Below are 10,233 nucleotides of genomic sequence, written 5' to 3' on the forward strand. Positions count from 1 at the left end.
ACAACTCACATCAAGATCCTTCCTTTTGGTCGCCTTGGAGGGGTTTTGCAGACTATCTCGAATCTCGTTGGCGAACGCATTGGTCTTGGATGCATCAGTGATTTGTTGGAGTAAAGAATCATCCTGCAACATACAAGTGGCAAAAAGATGCAATTGGTCGGGTTTTTACAAACGTCTAGATTGTTGAGCATAAGCAGCATCCCCAGGGCGGAGTGCAAGGTCAGCTCGACGAGAAAGGGCATCAACCTTCCCATGTTGGCCACTAGGTCGAAATACAATCTCAAAATCGTAGTCGGCGAGAAATGTCGACCAACGGGCCTGCCTTCGATTCAAAGTACGAGTGGTGGAAATATAAACTAAATTTTTATGATCAGTCACTACCTGGACACAATGTTGTGTGCTGGCCAAGTAGGGTCGCCATTCTTCAAAGGCAACAATGATAGCAACAAGCTCCTTGTCGTAAATGGGATAATTGATTTCAAATGCCGTAAATTTTTGGGAATAGTAAGCCACTAGGTGCATTAGGTTGTTGTCGTCTGCCTGGGATAAGATGGCACCAATGGCAAAGTCAGAGGCATCGGTTTTGACTTGGAAGGGTTTTGTGGGGTCGGCATGTAGCAGCACTGGGGCAGTGATGAATGCGTGTTTGAGTGAGTCGAACGCATTTTGTGCCTCCGAGGTCCATAAAAATGGAGTGCCTTTATGGGTGAGAGCGAAAAGAGGTTGTGCTAGGGTGGAAAACCCTTTGATGAAGCGACGGTAAAAATTCGTGAAGCCGAGGAAGGATTGCACATCTTTAAGTCGCCTTGGAGTCGCCCACGCCTGAATGACAGAAATTCAATCGAGGTACGGTCGAACTCGCATTTCTCGCCTTTGGCATAAAGGCCATGCTCGTGAAGTTTGGCAAGAACTAATCGGACTTGGCGAGTGTGCTCCTCCATGTTTGGCGAGAAAATGAGAATATCATCGAGGTAAATGACAACAAAAAGATCAAGATATTCCCGGAATATATCGTTCATCATATGTTGAAAAACTGCGGGAGCGTTAGTAAGACCAAAAGGCATTACGTTGTATTCGAAATGCCCATACCGTGTTCGAAATGCGGTTTTCCATTCATCCCCCAACTTGATGCGTACTAGATTGTATGCTCCACGCAGATCAACTTTGGAGAAGACACGCGCAACTCGGAGCCGATCAAGGAGTTCGGGGATCAGAGGTAGCGGATAGCGGTTGCGCACAATGAGTTTGTTGAGACCTCAGTAGTCGACGCATAAGCGTAGAGAGCCGCCCTTCTTCTTCACAAATAAAATTGGGGCCCCGGCTGGTGACTTAGAAGGTTGAATAAATCCTTTCTTGAGGTTCTCATCGAGATACACACGGAGGGCCTTCAACTCTGGTGCAGACAACGCATATAGAGGACCAAAGCATGGACACACACCTTCTTGAAGATCAATCGGACAGTTGTAGAGCCGGTGTTCATGCAAACGATCAACATTATATTTTTCAAATACGTTGGAGAAGTGTTGGTATTTTTTGGGAATAACATGGAGTGTGTTAGAAATGGCGCCACAAACAAACCCATCATGGACCGATGATGGGGTAGTCAATTTGGAGTCGACCGTCTCCGAAGGATAGGAAACTAAATTTACCTTCATACTTTTGCACGAGCATCTTGGCTTGCTAAATGTGATCGAGCGGTTGCACCAATCCACTATTGGATTGTGCGCCTCCAACCACGTTAGTCCTAAGACAATCGGATGTCGAGGAGATGCGATCAGGTAAAAGGCGAGCTACTCCTGGTGTGAGCCCACCCGAAGCCCTAATGGGATTGTAGCTTGAGTAATTGCACCTGACGAGAGGACGCACCCGTCGATGGCTTCAACTGGAATGGGTTTTGAGAGGGCAAACACGACGTCAATGAAGCAAGAAGATGCCCCAGAATCAAGTAAAGCAACAGACTGAATGGAACTAGAGTTAAACGAAAGCCATACCTCCAATGTGAAATTGCTTGATGATCCGGCAATGGAACCAAGAGAATGTGGGCGACGGGAGATGTCCAGTTGCATGGCTCCTACTGTAACCGAATGATGTTGTTTTCCGGATGTTGGGGTCCGTTAGCTCGATGGAATTGTGGGCGAGTACTCCTAGGACAATGGCGAACGACATGACCGGAGGCGCCACAATACATGCACAAGCCATTAGCCCGCCGAAATTGTCGTTCAACATCAGTCAATGGACGAAATTGGGCTTGATCAATTTCCATGGGGATAGGAGCATCTGCCAAAGTAGGCGAGTGTGAGGATGCCTAGGGTTGTATGACCGGGGCGTGGCGTGGAAGTGAATGAGGTGGAACCCAAGTCCAGCGCTCTTCTTGGCGAAATTCGAAAAGAAGATTGTCACAATGGACTGCTTGTGAAATCGCTTGGGATAACGAGGTGGGCTCCGGAAAGTTTAAGAGAAGATTCTTGACATTGCTTCGAAGGCCGTGCCGAAAGTGATAAGCTAAAGCTTGATCATCCCCATTGACGTCGCATGCTAGTTGTCGAAATTCTGAAGCATAGACCGAAGCTGCATGCGAACCTTGTTCAAGTGCATAAATCTTGTTAAGAGCTGTACGTCGTCGGTCCGTCACTCCAAATGTGGCCTCTAACTCGGCGAGGAAGGCGGGAAAGTCCTCCAATAAAGGTGACGAGGTTTCTACCAATGGTGCAAACCAAGCTTGGGCCGGACCGGAGAGAAGGGTGCCCACAAGGCCGACTTGTCGAAGACCATCTCCATAACGTTTAGGTTGTAGCCGAATGATAAGTCGAACTTGGTTGATGAACCCTCGGAAATGCGACTTCGTTCCATCAAATTTTTCTGGGAGGCTAACCTTAGGCTCAAGAAACTGTGACAAAGCTAGGCTAGATGTTGGTAGAAGATCGGGCTCTAGGCTAGGTTGTTGTGGGAGACTAGGGTTCGGAGGTTGTGAGGATAGGGAGGTACCGACTTGAAGTTCTTGTAAAGAATTTCGAAGAGCTTCATTTTCAAGCTGTAGTTCTCGTAAGGCTACCATTATTTGGCCTAACTCACTAGTTGAGTCGGACATAGCTATGGCTTATGAGAGGGAGAGCTATGAGGATGGGAAGGTGAACAAACTGTCACGAATCATAAGCTCAAGAGACAAGCAAGAAGATAACCAAATGGACAAGAAAGAAGATAGTATCAAAAGAAAAGACTCCATAACTGGTGTTGTTCACCTTGAATTCCTTCAAGGTGAACTCCTCTATTTATATTACATGGCATGCATACTTGTTGCACGCATGTGAATCTACAATAGAGCATGTAGGTATGCATGCATGTGCCAAGTGTAAATACTACAAGGGAGCAACTATGCACATGATGCTAGCAAAATAATAAGGACCAATTACATACATAACTATGTACTAGATATCTTGGTTAACTCATAATACTAGATTATAACATGGTCGTGTCAAGAGTTCGAATCTTGATAGGCCGGACCATCGAAGACACCAGAGAGCTGGAACTCCGACGGAAGAGGGAAAGGAAAAACGATTCCGACATTCAAACTCGCTTCGGACATGGAGCAACGGACGGACATAAAGAAAGAGTTCGAGGAGAGAATCCTCGATAGCTGGTAGATTTTTCGCTTTGGGAACTACTCGGAATAGCAAAAAAGGAGTTCCATGATCTTCTTGTGGATCTCGTGAAAAGAAAAAGACAAACTACGGAGGAAAATGCGCCGATGGTGAATGCAAATACCGTTCTGATGAACGACACTGAAGTGGAGGACGAGATTCCGAATTCCCACTATACAAAGCCACACTGGGCACATGCAACTACCTAGACTCCGGTCCGAATTGGCAACATCAAAGAGCCTATGCTAGCATTGATTGATCACGGATCGGAGATCAATTTGATGTCTAAGGAGTTCTACCGGAAGGGGAAGTGGCCTATTAACACCAATCATGGATGGAAGATCCGGGCGGTCACTAAAGCAACGAAAGATCTATTTGTGGCTTGTCCGGATGTGACGGTGAAGATCGGGGATGTCGAGATCGACCAAAATTTCTTCGTACAAGATGAGGTCTCACATTCCGTGATCCTTGGGCAACCATTTATCACGGCATCATGGATGGAGACGAAGGTGGTCGATAGCGGTGCGGCTTTTGCATGAATTCGGAGCCAAAGTGGAGGGAAATCCGTCCAATTCCTAACTGTGCTGGCAAATCATGAAAGGAACAAGAGAGAGCTCTTGTCCCAAACAAGGATGGATTTTAGAGCGAACTGTTGTAGAGTGGGGAAGCCCTGATACCCCACACATGAAGAAAACTCTCGGACCAAAACAAGTACGAATCGGTCCGGATGGGGCATCCACGTACACGGCCGTAACCGGAGGAATGAAGAAAGAATACCGAAAAGTGGAGGATAAGTTACGGTCGGCATCAATAATAAAAGAAGACAAAGAAATCGTGGGAATAGTTGAAGAAGTGTTCTATGGGAGCATGCTACAACGGCTTGAAGAGCTCGCGGAAGATACAAGCCAGGGAAACCGGGTAATTCTGGTGGAATTGGTCGAGATGTACGAGATCATTGCGAAAATGGCGCCGGATGCGCTCCGCAAAGAAGAAGCAATGGTAAGTATGAAATACAAGATCGTGGAGAAGAAGGTGAAACCGGCCGTGGGACCACTACCCGCCGATAACGAACAAAAGAGGAAAGAAGTCTCGGGAGATCCGACACTTCGGAAGTCCGTGGATATCAGACATGCCTTCACGGATGAGACCCGGAAGAAACTTCGGATTGGTGGAGGTGGTTTCCTTTTACAAAATGAAGAAGAACGATTCCGTGGGATGTTGGAACAACATGGGAAAGAATTTGCATTCACATCGAAGGAGATAGGGTGCGTTGATCCGAAGATAGTGGAGCCGATGGTGATCTTCACGATTGACCATGTGCCGTGGAACCTGAAGTCGATTCCGGTGCCGCGGGCGCATATTCCGAAAGTCATCGACTTGCTCATGGAGAAGGTGGCGATGGGGATTCTAGAGCCATCAAACGCTTTGTACTCAAATCAATGGTTTACGGTTTTGAAGAAGAATGGGTCACTCTGATTTATCCAAGACTTGCAACCGGTGAACAAAGTCACGATCTGGAACTCCGGAGTCGGTCCGATAGTGGACGAATTTGCGGAAGCATTTGCCGGTCGTGCGATATATTCCATCGGAGACCTATACTCAGGGTATGACCAATTCCAACTACCCGTGGAGAGCCGAGACATCACTACCATGCAGACACCGATAGGATTAGTCTGAATGTGCACACTGCCACAAGGAGCGACAAACTCGGTTGCACATATGATGAACGCGATGAACAAGGTGCTTCGAGATTACATTCCGGAGATAACGATGCCGTTCCTAGATGACATTCCGATGAAAGGATGCGCGGTAGAAGAAAAAGATGAAACTATGGATGATCAAGGATGCCGAAAGTTTGTAGTCGACCATATTCGTGATTGCGAGAAAGTGCTTCTAAAGTTAGAAGATGTGCACCTAACACTTTCCGGGGAGAAATCGGCATTCGGGCAAGAAGAAATATTGGTAGTCGGACATCTATGTGGGCCCTACGGCCGAAGACCGTCACCAACCAAGATCAATGCGATTCAAGCTATGAAAGAAGTATGTGAGTCACAAACCGAAGTCCGAAGGTTTCTTGGAGCATGTGCATTCTATCACATATGGATTCCACATTATGCACATATTGCGGACCCACTCTATCACTTGTTGTGGAAGGGTAAGAAGTTCGAATGGAAACCGGAGCATACAAAAGCCGTGAAGAAGCTCAAGAAATTACTACACAGGGCAAAAGAACTAAAGAAGCCGAACTATGATCGACAGATCATAGTAACGGTTGACACAAGTCCAACCGGAATCGGATGGATCATCAATCAAGCCGACTCGGATGGTTTGCGACATCTGATCCGATTCGGAGCAAAGGTTCTCAACGAAAGGCAACGCGGGTATGCACAAGTCAAAAAAGAATTATGGGGATTTGTGTCGGCAATAAAATCAGATTGAGATTATTTGATCGGAGCCGAAGTAGTGATCGAAACGTATTGTCTTCCGATACTCGGGATGATGTGGTGTTGCACGATACCGGATGTGGCTATGCTAAGGTGGATTGCATATGTTAAGTCACTTAATCCGGAGGTATGACACATCTCCGAAAAAGACAACGCGGTAGCGGATATGCTATCAAGGGCGCGGTTCGGAGATGACATAACCAAATCTGATAATGAAGAAGTTTCCGAAGACTACTTTGCTTCGGAGCACATATGCCAAGTGAACGTAATCCGAGAATTTCGGGAAGAAGAATATGAGGGAGAAAGGTTGTTGATCGGGAAAGTGCTACAAGAAATCAAGGAATCATCGGACAATAAAGAGAAGAGAGCCGAGATCCGAAGTAAGAAGAGGCAAGTCCGAAAGTTCTTCTTGAAAAATGGATTAATATGGAGGGAGCCGAAAAGATCGGATGGCATACCACTTCGGGTAGTCAGGACGAAAGAGCAACGAAACCGGATAATGTTCGAGTTTCACGAATCCGATTGGGTTGGACATCGAGGAATATGGGCAACTTTTGTGAAAATCAAACAAAAATATTGGTGGAAGAAGATATAGTGGAATTCATGGAAAGTTGCAAGAAGTGTCAAATCTACTCCGGAGTTCGACACCAAGATGATTTACATCCGACATTCTCACCGACAATCAACTTCAAATGGATGGTCGACATTGTATCCATGCCAACCGGGATCAGACAAAAGAAGTACTTGGTGTTAGCTCGGGAAGATATCACAAACCAAGTAGAAGGTCGAGCACTACGAAGGAAAACGTGTTCTGCGGTATGCCAATTTCTTTTGGATGAGGTGTTTTGCAGGTACGGGTGCGTAGGACAAGTGATTGCGGAACAAACGCCGGTTCGATACAAAGCACCGACTACGACTGCGGAAGATTGAAGAAAGAGATTGGGTGATTGTCTATGATAGTAGTTTGGATCATCAACATACAACAATACGGAAGTTCGCTAAAAGGTGGTTCAGGCCATACGAAGTTCGGAAAGTTTTTGACAACGGAACTTACCGACTATGCGAGTTGGATGGAATAGTACTACGGGTGCCTATAGCGGGGAAACAGGTGAAGATTTTCAAGAAGCGAACTGACAAAGAACCTTATGTAAGCTTAGACAAGACCGACAACAAGGAGCAATCAGACAAAGATCGCGGTGATGCGGAAAGTGAAGAAAGTGGTCTTCAATTGATAATCGACATACGGGAAGAATCGGAGAGTGCTACGGATGAAGAGGAACAACGAGCATCGGGAACTTCGGCACATACCGGAGGATGTGCAGGTTTGGAGGGGGCGAGTGTCGTAGTGTAATTCGCACACTACGTGAAAATTATATTTTTGTCCCTTCGAATAGAATCGGCAATGAGGAATCGGTAAGGAGGAACTGGTGAGAACCTGATGAAGGATGGAATTGGTAAGGAGGAACCGGTGAGAACTGGATGAAGGATGGAATCGACAAGGAGAACCGGTAAGAACTGGATGAAAAGACAAATTTGTAAATAGAAGAAAAGATTATTACATGCATAGGGCAGGATTCGAACCTTGTACCTCCATGTTAACGATTTTTTAGCCTTACCATTATACTAACATATTATGAATTTTAAAGTTATATTAAACTTTATCCCATGTAAATATTCTAGATATGCATGGTACAAAAAGTTATTCATGCATACACACTCGAGTTAAAAGAAAAGATGGGATAGAAAGCTAATCATGCACATGCAGTGTGCATGAAAACTAAAGTTAGGAAAAGCATGATGCTTGCATGTGATAAACTTACACTCTTCCAACACTATATGAGGAAGAGAGAAAGATGTATCGAGGTTGTTGATTTTTGATAAGGATTGATTAATACAAAATATTCATGGGATTCACGATTTTACCATCTAATTCTCTCATACAATCTAAGTATCCATTAATACATTATACTCGTGGGATTCACGAGTTTCACATCTCCATCTTGTAATCTATTTGTAACAAAAACTATCTCATATTCTTCTTCTCCTAGTCCAAAACCTCAGTGGTTCCCACCCGACTCACGCAACGATCTGGCGCCGAAAGGCACGACAACGCGGAGGACACCGGGTATACGGCGTAGAAAGGGGCGTGGATATGGTCGATCAAGGGCCATGAGACGAGCATGCATACGAGAAGAGATCATGGCAAACAACCTGTCGACAGGTCGAACGAGCCTACGGAGAGGATGGAACCGGAGCCGACGGTTCAGACCGGCGGGGGCCAACACGGTAGCCGGGATGTGGATTACGGAAGGCCGGTTACTCACTACGGCCGGAATCACTCACCCTTCTCTAGATTTGGCATGTACCGATGGACGTGCGGTTTGGTGGGGCCGGATGTATTGAAGATTCACGACCATAGTGAGAAAACATGAGAAGTTAGTGGTATCGACGAAGTGCATCATGTGCACTTACCCTTGTATAAACGTGTGAATAATAGGGGTGCCTTTATGGTGCCGAATAGGAGTTAGGTTGGGACAGAGAACCCCATGTAATAAGGGATTTATCCCACATTGTTACGCATCCCTCTCCTTGCTCTATAAAAGGAAGAGAGTGTCCCTTGTAAAAGGGGTTGCCCATTTTGAGTTAGGAAGGGTATACCACTTAGGTCTAGGGTTTGGTAGTTTTCTTGGTCTTCATCTTATTCTTATTCCCTTAGGGTTTGTACTTTGGTCTTTTCACCCTATTTCGTTTAAGGGTTTCATTTTAGTCTTCTTCATTGTCTCATGGGTTTGGTCCATTCTTTCGAGTGGATGTTAGTATTCCGTTTAGGTTCTTCTTCTTGTGAGAGTTCGTGCGAGTTAGGGTTTATGCAGTTTAGGGTTTTGGGTGTTACTCTCCCTTCTTCGTGTGAGAGTTTGGTTTGGTTTGGGGGTTCCTACAATGGCGGCTTTAGGCATTCCAGTGGCAACACTTGGTGATTCGGCTTCCTCTCCTCGATGGAGAGCGTTTCGTGTGGCGGCCGGTTCGAGAAGGGAGGGCGAAGTGGCACAAGAACACTCCACCTTCTTCGAGGCGTGACCAACGGTGGACGTTGTGGTCCCGGAGGCCCACTTGACTCACCTTCGTCGGTTTCCATTCTTAACTTGTTGTATTAGCCTATTGATATGTAATAGCCACCGGATTCGGGGCATGTAACCGTCTTGTTGTAAAGATCTTGTAATATATATTCATGTTAGCGTATATCTATCTTCCTTGTAACATATTTGAGTCGGGTCCATATTCGTGGTGAACCGTTTTTGTGAAACCCTACATTCGTTGGAGCCGGAAGCCGATTCCGGTCCGAAACCCACGAAGCTCAAGGACTCCACCATCCGTCTCCCTAGTCCAAGACCCCTGCTGTCCCGCCTAAGATCCTACACGTACTCGTGGAAAACCGCGACAACGGCAATAGGCGAAGAATGCAGACTGGGCAGAACAAGATGAGATATGCAAGGTAGCCCATGCATGGGTAGAAAAAGCAAATGCGGCAAACGTGGAGCGTATGAAGCACGAGTCTGCAAATGACAGTTTGCCAATGAAAGGAAATACATCCTCACCGGATCCCATATGGCAAGCATTGGCGGATTGTGAGATACCAATGACCATGGAAAAGCTTCTTCGACTAGTGCCACGATTCCGACAGGTCGTGGAAAACCACATAAGGGGCACCACCGGATTAGATGTCTCAACAAATTTTGCAGAGTCTAGTATTGGCTCAACAGTTGTAGATCATCACAATCTAGCCATTAAGTTGGTACTGCAGGGACAGGAAATCTCGGTGTCACGTTGTTACGCGTGTGCGTGGAGAACGAAGCGGGACCATCGGGGTCTTGGATCGAGAAATAGCTGAGAAGGAGGAGAACGGAAAGACCACAGACGCACTTGCACACGCGCAGACACGGGAGCACACAGGAATCACAGTCCAACAACACAACAAAACGAGACGACTAGAAGTCCGAGTATATGAACATGTATGTATATAAATAAATAAATAAATATATATATATATATCAAGGAGGTTACAACTAACAGGCCGGCAAGGCGAACATCGACGTCTGTTCACTCACACACAGAAGAGCGAGATGGAGACTCTGCCGGAAGCACACGGGCAT

Source organism: Azolla caroliniana, unplaced genomic scaffold (genome assembly GCF_043228905.1).
Source record: "Azolla caroliniana isolate FFs.n. ecotype wild unplaced genomic scaffold, voAzoCaro1.0.p SCAF_2, whole genome shotgun sequence".
NCBI classification, from domain to species: Eukaryota; Viridiplantae; Streptophyta; class Polypodiopsida; order Salviniales; family Salviniaceae; genus Azolla; species Azolla caroliniana.